Source organism: Lotus japonicus, chromosome 6 (assembly GCF_012489685.1).
Source record: "Lotus japonicus ecotype B-129 chromosome 6, LjGifu_v1.2".
Lineage (NCBI taxonomy): Eukaryota > Viridiplantae > Streptophyta > Magnoliopsida > Fabales > Fabaceae > Lotus > Lotus japonicus.
Window position 1 is genome coordinate 27,789,362 of NC_080046.1, and position 9,128 is coordinate 27,798,489.

Consider the following 9,128-nt stretch of genomic DNA (forward strand, 5'->3'; position numbering starts at 1 on the left):
TGCTATCCCTCTGACTCTGATCAACCGGCTTCACAAGTTCCAATACGAAGCATTCCTCTGATCAGAAGTCTCCTAGGTTAAAAGGTCAAGTCGCTATCCTAGTACAAAAGCAAGTGTACCTTCCTGACGACCTACCTAACGTTCTCAGCCACAGCAGAAGCTGGATTTTCCAGAACTGCCCTCCAACGGTAGCATTTCCCATGCAACGCTCAACCCTAATCCTTGGAGTATATATAGAGGCTGAAGATTGAAAGAAGCGGCTAGAAGAAAAAATATACAAGAAGCAATACACACGCGCAAGATATATTCTAAGCTTTCTTTCATCTTGTAATTTATTTCAGTTTACACTCAGCTTATTCAGAAGCAAACCCTTGTAAACACCAACCTCAAACAGTTGTTTGATTTTCCTTTAGGAGATCAAGGTTGATCGGATCCTAGAGAAGACTAAGAGAGTGAATCTTAGTGTGAGCTAAGTCAGTGTAATTGTTAGTCACTTGTAGGTTTCAAGTGCAGTTGTAACTCTTACCTGATTAGTGGATTGCCTTCATTCTAAGAAGGAAGAAATCACCTTAACGGGTGGACTGGAGTAGCTTGAGTGATTTATCAAGTGAACCAGGATAAAATCCTTGTGTGCTTTTCTATCTCTATCTTTTGCACTTAGTTCTCGAAAAGATTTGTTAAAATCTTTAAGGTGGTAGTTTTGTACTGAAAACGTTATTCAAACCCCCCCTTTCTACCGTTTTTCATACCTTCAATTGGTATCAGAGCGCAAGTTCTGATTACCACACCTAACAGTGTTCAGTGATCCGGGCCGGTGTGAAAAACAATGGCTGCCACCACCAGTGAAACTCAAAGAGATGGTTACAACGCAAAGCCTCCTATGTTCGATGGTCAAAGGTTCGAATATTGGAAAGATAGACTGGAAAGTTTCTTTCTGGGTTTCGATGCAGATCTCTGGGATATTATTGTGGATGGCTATGAGCGTCCAGTTGATGCAGATGGCAAAAAGATCCCAAGGTCAGAGATGTCTGCAGATCAAAAGAAGCTGTACTCACAACATCATAAAGCAAGAGCAATTCTTCTAAGTGCTATCTCCTATGAGGAGTACCAGAAGATTACAGATCGTGAGTTTGCTAAAGGCATTTTTGATTCTCTGAAGATGTCTCATGAAGGAAACAAGAAAGTCAAAGAATCAAAGGCATTGTCTTTGATCCAAAAGTATGAATCCTTCATCATGGAGCCAAATGAGTCCATTGAAGAAATGTTCTCCAGATTTCAACTGCTTGTAGCTGGCATACGTCCTCTCAACAAGAGCTACACAACAAAAGATCACGTCATAAGGGTCATCAGGTGTCTTCCTGAAAGTTGGATGCCTTTGGTGACTTCAATAGAGCTCACGAGAGATGTTGAGAATATGAGTTTAGAAGAACTCATCAGCATTTTGAAATGCCATGAGCTGAAGCGCTCAGAGATGCAAGATCTGAGGAAAAAGTCCATAGCCTTGAAATCCAAATCTGAAAAGGCTAAGGTTGAGAAGTCAAAGGCTCTTCAAGCTGAAGAAGAAGAATCTGAAGAAGCATCAGAAGATTCTGATGAAGATGAGCTGACTCTGATCTCCAAGAGACTCAACCGCATCTGGAAGCACAGGCAGAGCAAGTTCAAAGGCTCTGGAAAGGCAAGAGGAAAGTCTGAATCCTCAGGTCAGAAGAAGTCATCAATCAAGGAAGTCACTTGCTTTGAGTGCAAAGAATCAGGGCACTACAAAAGTGACTGTCCAAAATTGAAGAAAGACAAGAAGCCAAAGAAGCACTTCAAGACCAAGAAGAGTCTGATGGTGACATTCGATGAATCAGAGTCAGAGGATGTTGACTCTGATGGTGAAGTCCAAGGACTCATGGCTATTGTCAAAGACAAAGGAACAGAGTCAAAGGAAGCTGTTGACTCTGACTCAGAATCAGAAGGAGATCCAGACTCTGACGATGAAAATGAGGTATTTGCTTCCTTCTCTACCTCTGAACTGAAACATGCTTTGTCTGATATCATGGATAAGTATAACTCCTTGTTGTCTAAGCATAAGAAGCTGAAAAAGAACTTATCTGCTGTTTCTAAAACTCCTTCTGAACATGAGAAAATCATATCTGATTTGAAAAATGATAACCATGCTTTAGTTAATTCTAACTCTGTGCTTAAGAATCAAATTGCAAAGTTAGAAGAAGTTATTGCCTGCGATGCCTCTGATAGTAAGCATGAATCTAAGTATGAAAAATCTTTTCAAAGATTCCTGGCTAAAAGCGTAGATAGAAGCTTAATGGCTTCAATGATCTATGGTGTAAGCAGAAATGGAATGCATGGCATTGGCTATTCTAAACCAATTAGAAATGAGCCTTCTGTGTCTAAAGCTAAATCCTTGTATGAATGCTTTGTTCCCTCGGGTACCATATTGCCTGATCCTGTACCTGCTGAAGTTGCTAAAAACCCTCTTAAAAAGGGATCTTTCTCTATGACTAAATATCATGCAAATATTCCTTTAAAATATCATGTTGAGACACCCAAGGTGATCAGAACCTTTGGGGTAACTAACAAAAGAGGACCCAGAAAGTGGGTACCTAAGGACAAGATTATCTATGTTGCAGATATCCTTGATAGCTCCACTGAAACACCAATCATGGTATCTGGACAGTGGATGCTCGCGTCACATGACGGGAGAAAAGCGTATGTTCCGAGAGCTGAAACTTAAGCCTGGAGGCGAAGTTGGCTTTGGAGGAAATGAAAAGGGTAAAATTATTGGTACTGGTACTATTTGTGTAGATAGTAGTCCATGCATTGATAATGTTTTATTGGTAGACGGCTTAACACATAACTTATTGTCTATAAGTCAATTAGCTGACAAGGGTTATGATGTTATATTCAATCAAAAGTCCTGCCGGGCTGTAAGTCAGATCGATGGCTCTGTTCTGTTTAACAGCAAGAGGAAGAACAACATTTATAAGATCAGATTATCTGAGTTGGAGGCTCAGAATGTGAAGTGCCTTCTGTCTGTTAATGAAGAGCAGTGGGTATGGCATAGACGGTTAGGGCATGCCAGTATGAGAAAGATTTCTCAGCTGAGCAAGCTAAACCTTGTCAGGGGCTTACCCAATCTGAAGTTCGCTTCAGACGCTCTTTGTGAAGCATGTCAGAAAGGCAAATTCACAAAAGTCCCTTTCAAGGCAAAGAATGTTGTCTCAACCTCAAGGCCGTTAGAACTTCTGCATATCGACCTGTTTGGACCAGTGAAAACTGAGTCTATAGGTGGCAAGAGATATGGGATGGTTATCGTTGATGACTATAGCCGCTGGACATGGGTAAAGTTTCTAACCCGCAAGGATGAGTCTCATGCTGTGTTCTCTACCTTCATTGCTCAAGTGCAAAACGAGAAGGCTTGTAGAATTGTGCGTGTCAGAAGTGACCATGGTGGAGAGTTTGAGAATGACAAGTTTGAGAGTCTGTTTGATTCCTATGGAATTACACATGATTTCTCTTGTCCCAGAACTCCTCAACAAAATGGTGTTGTTGAGAGGAAGAACAGAACTCTTCAGGAGATGGCTAGAACCATGCTCCAAGAAACTGGCATGGCTAAGCACTTTTGGGCAGAGGCAGTAAATACAGCATGTTACATTCAGAACAGAATCTCTGTGAGACCAATTCTGAATAAGACTCCTTATGAATTGTGGAAGAACATAAAACCCAACATTTCTTATTTTCATCCTTTTGGCTGTGTTTGTTATGTTCTCAATACTAAGGATAGATTGCATAAGTTTGATGCTAAATCTTCTAAGTGTCTATTACTTGGTTATTCTGATAGATCTAAAGGTTTTAGATTTTATAATACTGATGCTAAGACTATTGAAGAATCTATTCATGTTAGATTGGATGATAAGCTTGACTCTGACCAGTCAAAGCTAGTTGAAAAGTTTGCAGATTTAAGCATTAATGTTTCTGACAAAGGCAAAGCTCCAGAGGAAGTTGAGCCAGAGGAAGATGAACCAGAGGAAGAAGCTGGTCCCTCTAACTCACAAACTCTGAAGAAGAGCAGAATCACTGCAGCTCATCCTAAGGAATTGATTCTGGGCAACAAAGATGAACCAGTCAGAACCAGATCCGCCTTCAGACCCTCTGAAGAGACCTTGCTGAGTCTGAAAGGATTGGTGTCCTTAATTGAACCCAAGTCCATAGATGAAGCTCTTCAGGACAAGGATTGGATTCTGGCCATGGAAGAAGAATTGAATCAATTCTCCAAGAACGATGTTTGGAGCTTAGTGAAGAAGCCTGAGAATGTCCATGTTATTGGAACGAAATGGGTATTCAGAAACAAGCTAAATGAGAAAGGAGATGTAGTCAGAAACAAGGCAAGGCTAGTTGCTCAAGGCTACAGCCAGCAGGAAGGAATAGACTACACTGAAACATTTGCTCCAGTAGCAAGACTGGAGGCAATCAGACTATTGATTTCTTTCTCAGTAAATCACAACATAGTTCTACATCAGATGGACGTAAAGAGTGCCTTCCTAAATGGCTATATCTCAGAGGAAGTCTATGTTCATCAACCCCCAGGTTTTGAAGATGAAAAGAAACCAGACCATGTGTTCAAATTGAAGAAATCACTCTACGGTCTGAAGCAAGCTCCCAGAGCATGGTATGAGAGACTTAGCTCATTCCTTCTGGAGAATGAGTTTGTAAGGGGTAAAGTAGATACAACTCTCTTTTGCAAGACTTATAAAGATGATATCTTAATTGTGCAAATTTATGTTGATGATATTATATTTGGTTCTGCTAATCAATCTCTATGCAAAGAATTTTCTGAGATGATGCAGGCTGAATTTGAGATGAGTATGATGGGAGAATTAAAGTACTTTCTGGGAATACAAGTTGATCAAACACCAGAAGGAACATATATCCATCAGAGCAAGTACACTAAAGAACTTCTGAAGAAGTTCAATATGCTGGAATCTACAGTGGCCAAGACTCCAATGCATCCAACATGCATTCTGGAAAAAGAAGATATAAGTGGTAAAGTATGTCAGAAGCTCTATCGTGGCATGATAGGTTCACTTCTGTACTTAACTGCATCTAGGCCAGACATATTATTTAGTGTTCATTTATGTGCTCGTTTCCAATCAGATCCAAGGGAAACCCACTTAACTGCTGTTAAGAGGATCCTAAGGTATCTGAAAGGCACCACTAACCTTGGCTTGATGTATAAGAAAACATCAGAGTATAAGCTTTCAGGTTATTGTGATGCTGATTATGCTGGAGATAGAACAGAGAGAAAAAGTACTTCTGGAAATTGTCAATTTCTGGGAAGCAATCTAGTCTCATGGGCAAGCAAGAGGCAATCAACCATTGCTCTATCAACTGCAGAGGCAGAATATATCTCAGCAGCAATATGCAGCACTCAGATGCTCTGGATGAAACATCAGCTGGAGGATTATCAGATCCTTGAGAGCAATATCCCAATCTATTGTGATAACACTGCTGCAATTTCGTTGAGCAAGAATCCTATCTTGCATTCAAGGGCAAAGCACATTGAGGTAAAGTATCACTTCATTAGAGATTATGTGCAGAAGGGCGTACTTCTTCTGAAGTTTGTTGATACTGACCATCAATGGGCAGATATCTTTACAAAGCCCTTAGCTGAAGATAGATTTAATTTTATTCTGAAAAATCTAAACATGGACTTTTGTCCAGAGTGAAGATAGATCAGAACCTCTGACTATGATACTTCTTGATCAGAAGATGTCTAGTCCAGAAGGTAACTCAATCAGAGTGTGTGTGCCCACTGGTACTGACTCTGAAGCTGAGACAACAACACGTGCGTCAGAATTTCTGATGCATAGTTCCTTGTGCCCGTGTGACAGTCTGTTGTGATTGCGTGTAGATATGCTTATCTCCTGTGTGTGATTGTGTATTTTACTGTTACTGTCTATCCTTAATTTTCAACCGTTGATCTTAAAGTGCTTTTTGAATCAACAACGGTTATTTGATAAAACCCACTATACACACACGTTCTCTCTCACTTCCGGTTTTCACTCTCGCACTCCCTGCTTTTCAAAACTGCCTCCTTCGTGATTTCTCTCTCGATCTCTCTTCATCCTTCAAACTTCATCTTCTACCTCAAACCTTCAACCTCTTCAAAATGGTGAGACAAACCAGAAGATCTACTGCAGATGCACCTCAGTTCCCTCACATGGTAGTCGGTTTGGCAACGGGTCAACGGGGCTCTGAGAACCCAGCACAAGAACAAGCTCAAGCTCAAGAGGAGATTGTTCCTATTGCAGAACGGGGCTGTGCCGTTCACTGTGTATTTCCTCCTGAGGAACTCCAAGTCCTTGCAGAATGGAGATTCAACCTCGACAACTTGGCTGCAAATGGGTTTGATCTCCGTCCTGAAGTCCAAGCTCAAGGTTGGGGAAACTACTTCAATCGACTTCGAGGACCGGTGTATGAGAAGCTAGTAAAGGAATTCTGGAAGCACGCTGATTGTGATGACACTCAGGTGGTTTCTTACATACTGGGTAGGAAGATCATCATCACGGAGAAGTCATTCGTGAATCTGCTAGGTGCAGAAACTGCTCATGGGTATCGGTTCTCTCTGACGGAATCGAAGCTGAAACCCAGAACCAAGGACATCGTCAACAAGGCCCTGTACACCACCTTCAAACCGGGCAAGACGAGCTACAAAGTGATGGACCTTCAACCCAAACTCAGGGTCTGGCACAAGATCCTGCTCAACTGCATCAATCAACGACCAAAGGGCAGTTCTCCAGACTACATCAACTTCAATCAGAAGGCGATGCTGTTCTTCATTCAAGACAAGGAGAAGATCTGCCTTCCCTACTTCCTGTTCTCCTATTTGAAGGAATGCATCCGGAAGTCTCGCACCACCTCCTCCATCAAGTCAGCCATCAAATATATCCCTTTTGGGAGGCTGATCTCAGACTTTCTCATTGAAAGCAACTTGGTGCAAGATTTGATCAATGCTGGTTGCACAGAGGACTTGAGCACAATTGTTAGCGATGTCTTCACTGCCAACTCTCTGAAGAAGATGGGTTTGGTCCAGAAGAAGATTGCTCCTGCTCATGAGGACACATCTTCTGAGATCAGAGGAAGAAGAATGCCTCTGAATGACTACCCTCTGTGGACTCAAGCAGACCATCCTGAAGCCATCAGATGCTATGTTGAAGACCTCAGGGCTCAAGGATTCGAGATTGACCTTGATGATTTCGTCAGCAGACTTCCACCAGCTCCAGAGTTTCCTTCTCCTCCCAAGAAGAAAACCAAGAGGAAGATGATTCTGGACGAATCCTCAGAGGAATCTGATGTCCCTCTGGTCAAGAAGGCGAAGAGCAAGCCTGATGATGATGATGGTGATGATAGTGAGGATGGTCCTCCAAAGAAGAAGCAGAAGAAAGTCAGAATTGTGGTGAAGCCTACTCGGGTGGAACCAGCTGCTGCAGAGGTCAGAAGGACTGAACCTCCTGCCAGAGTGACTCGATCATCAGCACATACAAGTAAGCCTGCACTTACCTCTGATGATGATTTGAATTTATTTGATGCACTCCCAATTTCTGCCTTACTCCAACACTCTTCAAATCCCCTCACTCCTATTCATGAATCCCAGCCAGCCGCACAAACCACCTCTCCACCACATTCCCCAAGATCTTCATTCTTTCAACCTTCTCCTGCTGAAGCCCCACTCTGGAATTTGCTTCAGAACCAACCCTCTAGGTCAGAAGATCCAACCTCTCTCCTTACCATTCCATACGACTCATTAACTTCTGAACCCATCATCCCCAACCAACCAGAACCCAAACCAACAGAACCACAACCCAGAACGTCTGATCACTCTGCTCCCAGAGCATCAGCACGTCCTGCTGTCAGAACCACGGATACAGACTCTTCATCAGCCTTCACACCTGTATCCTTCCCCATCAATGTCTTTGACTCTCCTCCCTCCAATACCTCTGAATCACTTAGAAAATTCATGGAGGTTAGGAAAGAGAAGGTATCTGCCTTGGAAGAATATTACCTTACCTGTCCAAGCCCTAGGCAATATCCTGGCCCTAGACCTGAACGTCTAGTTGACCCAGATGAACCTATCTTGGCCAATCCTATCCAAGAGGCAGACCCCTTAGTCCAACAGGCTCACCCTGTCCCTGACCAACAAGAGCCAATTCAACCAGACCCTGAACCTGAACAATCAGTATCTAACCAATCCTCGGTTAGATCACCTCACCCTCTGGTTGAAACTTCAGACCCTCACCGTGGAACCTCTGAACCCAATGCTCCCATAATTAACATTGGTTTTCCACAAGGTGCCTCTGAAGCTCATAGCAGCAATCACCCAGCCTCTCCTGCACCCAACCTCTCCATCATTCCCTATACTCACCTTCAACCCACATCTCTCTCTGAGTGCATCAATATTTTCAATCATGAAGCCTCCTTGAGGCTCCGCAATGTGCACGGTCAGACTGACCTCAGTGAGAATGCTGAAAATGTGGCTGATGAGTGGAACGATTTGAGCACTTGGCTGGTGGCTCAGTTTCCCGTTATGCTGCAGCTCCTGCATGCAGAGGGAAGTCAGAGCATTGAGGCTGCAAAGCAAAGGTTTGCTAGGAGGGTGGCTCTTCATGAACTCGAACAGAGAACCAAGCTTCTTGAAGCCATTGAAGAAGCCAAGAGACAGAAAGAACAAGAAGAAGAAGCTGCCCGTCAAGCAGCAGCTCAGGCTGAACAAGCCAGACTTGAGGCAGAACGTCTTGAAGCTGAGGCTGAGGCAGAGCGACTTGCACCAGTTCTGTTTACTCCTGCTGCTTCTGCTTCCATTCCAGAACCTCAAGCTGCTCAGAACGTTCCTTCCAGCTCTACTCCGACAAGCTCATCCAGACTCGACATCATGGAACAACGTCTTGACACTCATGAATCCATGCTGATTGAGATGAAGCACATGATGATGGAACTTCTGCGCCGTACTGACAAATCTTAGTTTTTAGGATCTCTTCTTTTTCCTTCCTTTTCCTTTTTATTTAACGTTGTTTTATTTCAACTCTGCGTATTTACTTACTTTAATTTGTTCATTTGTGATTCTATAT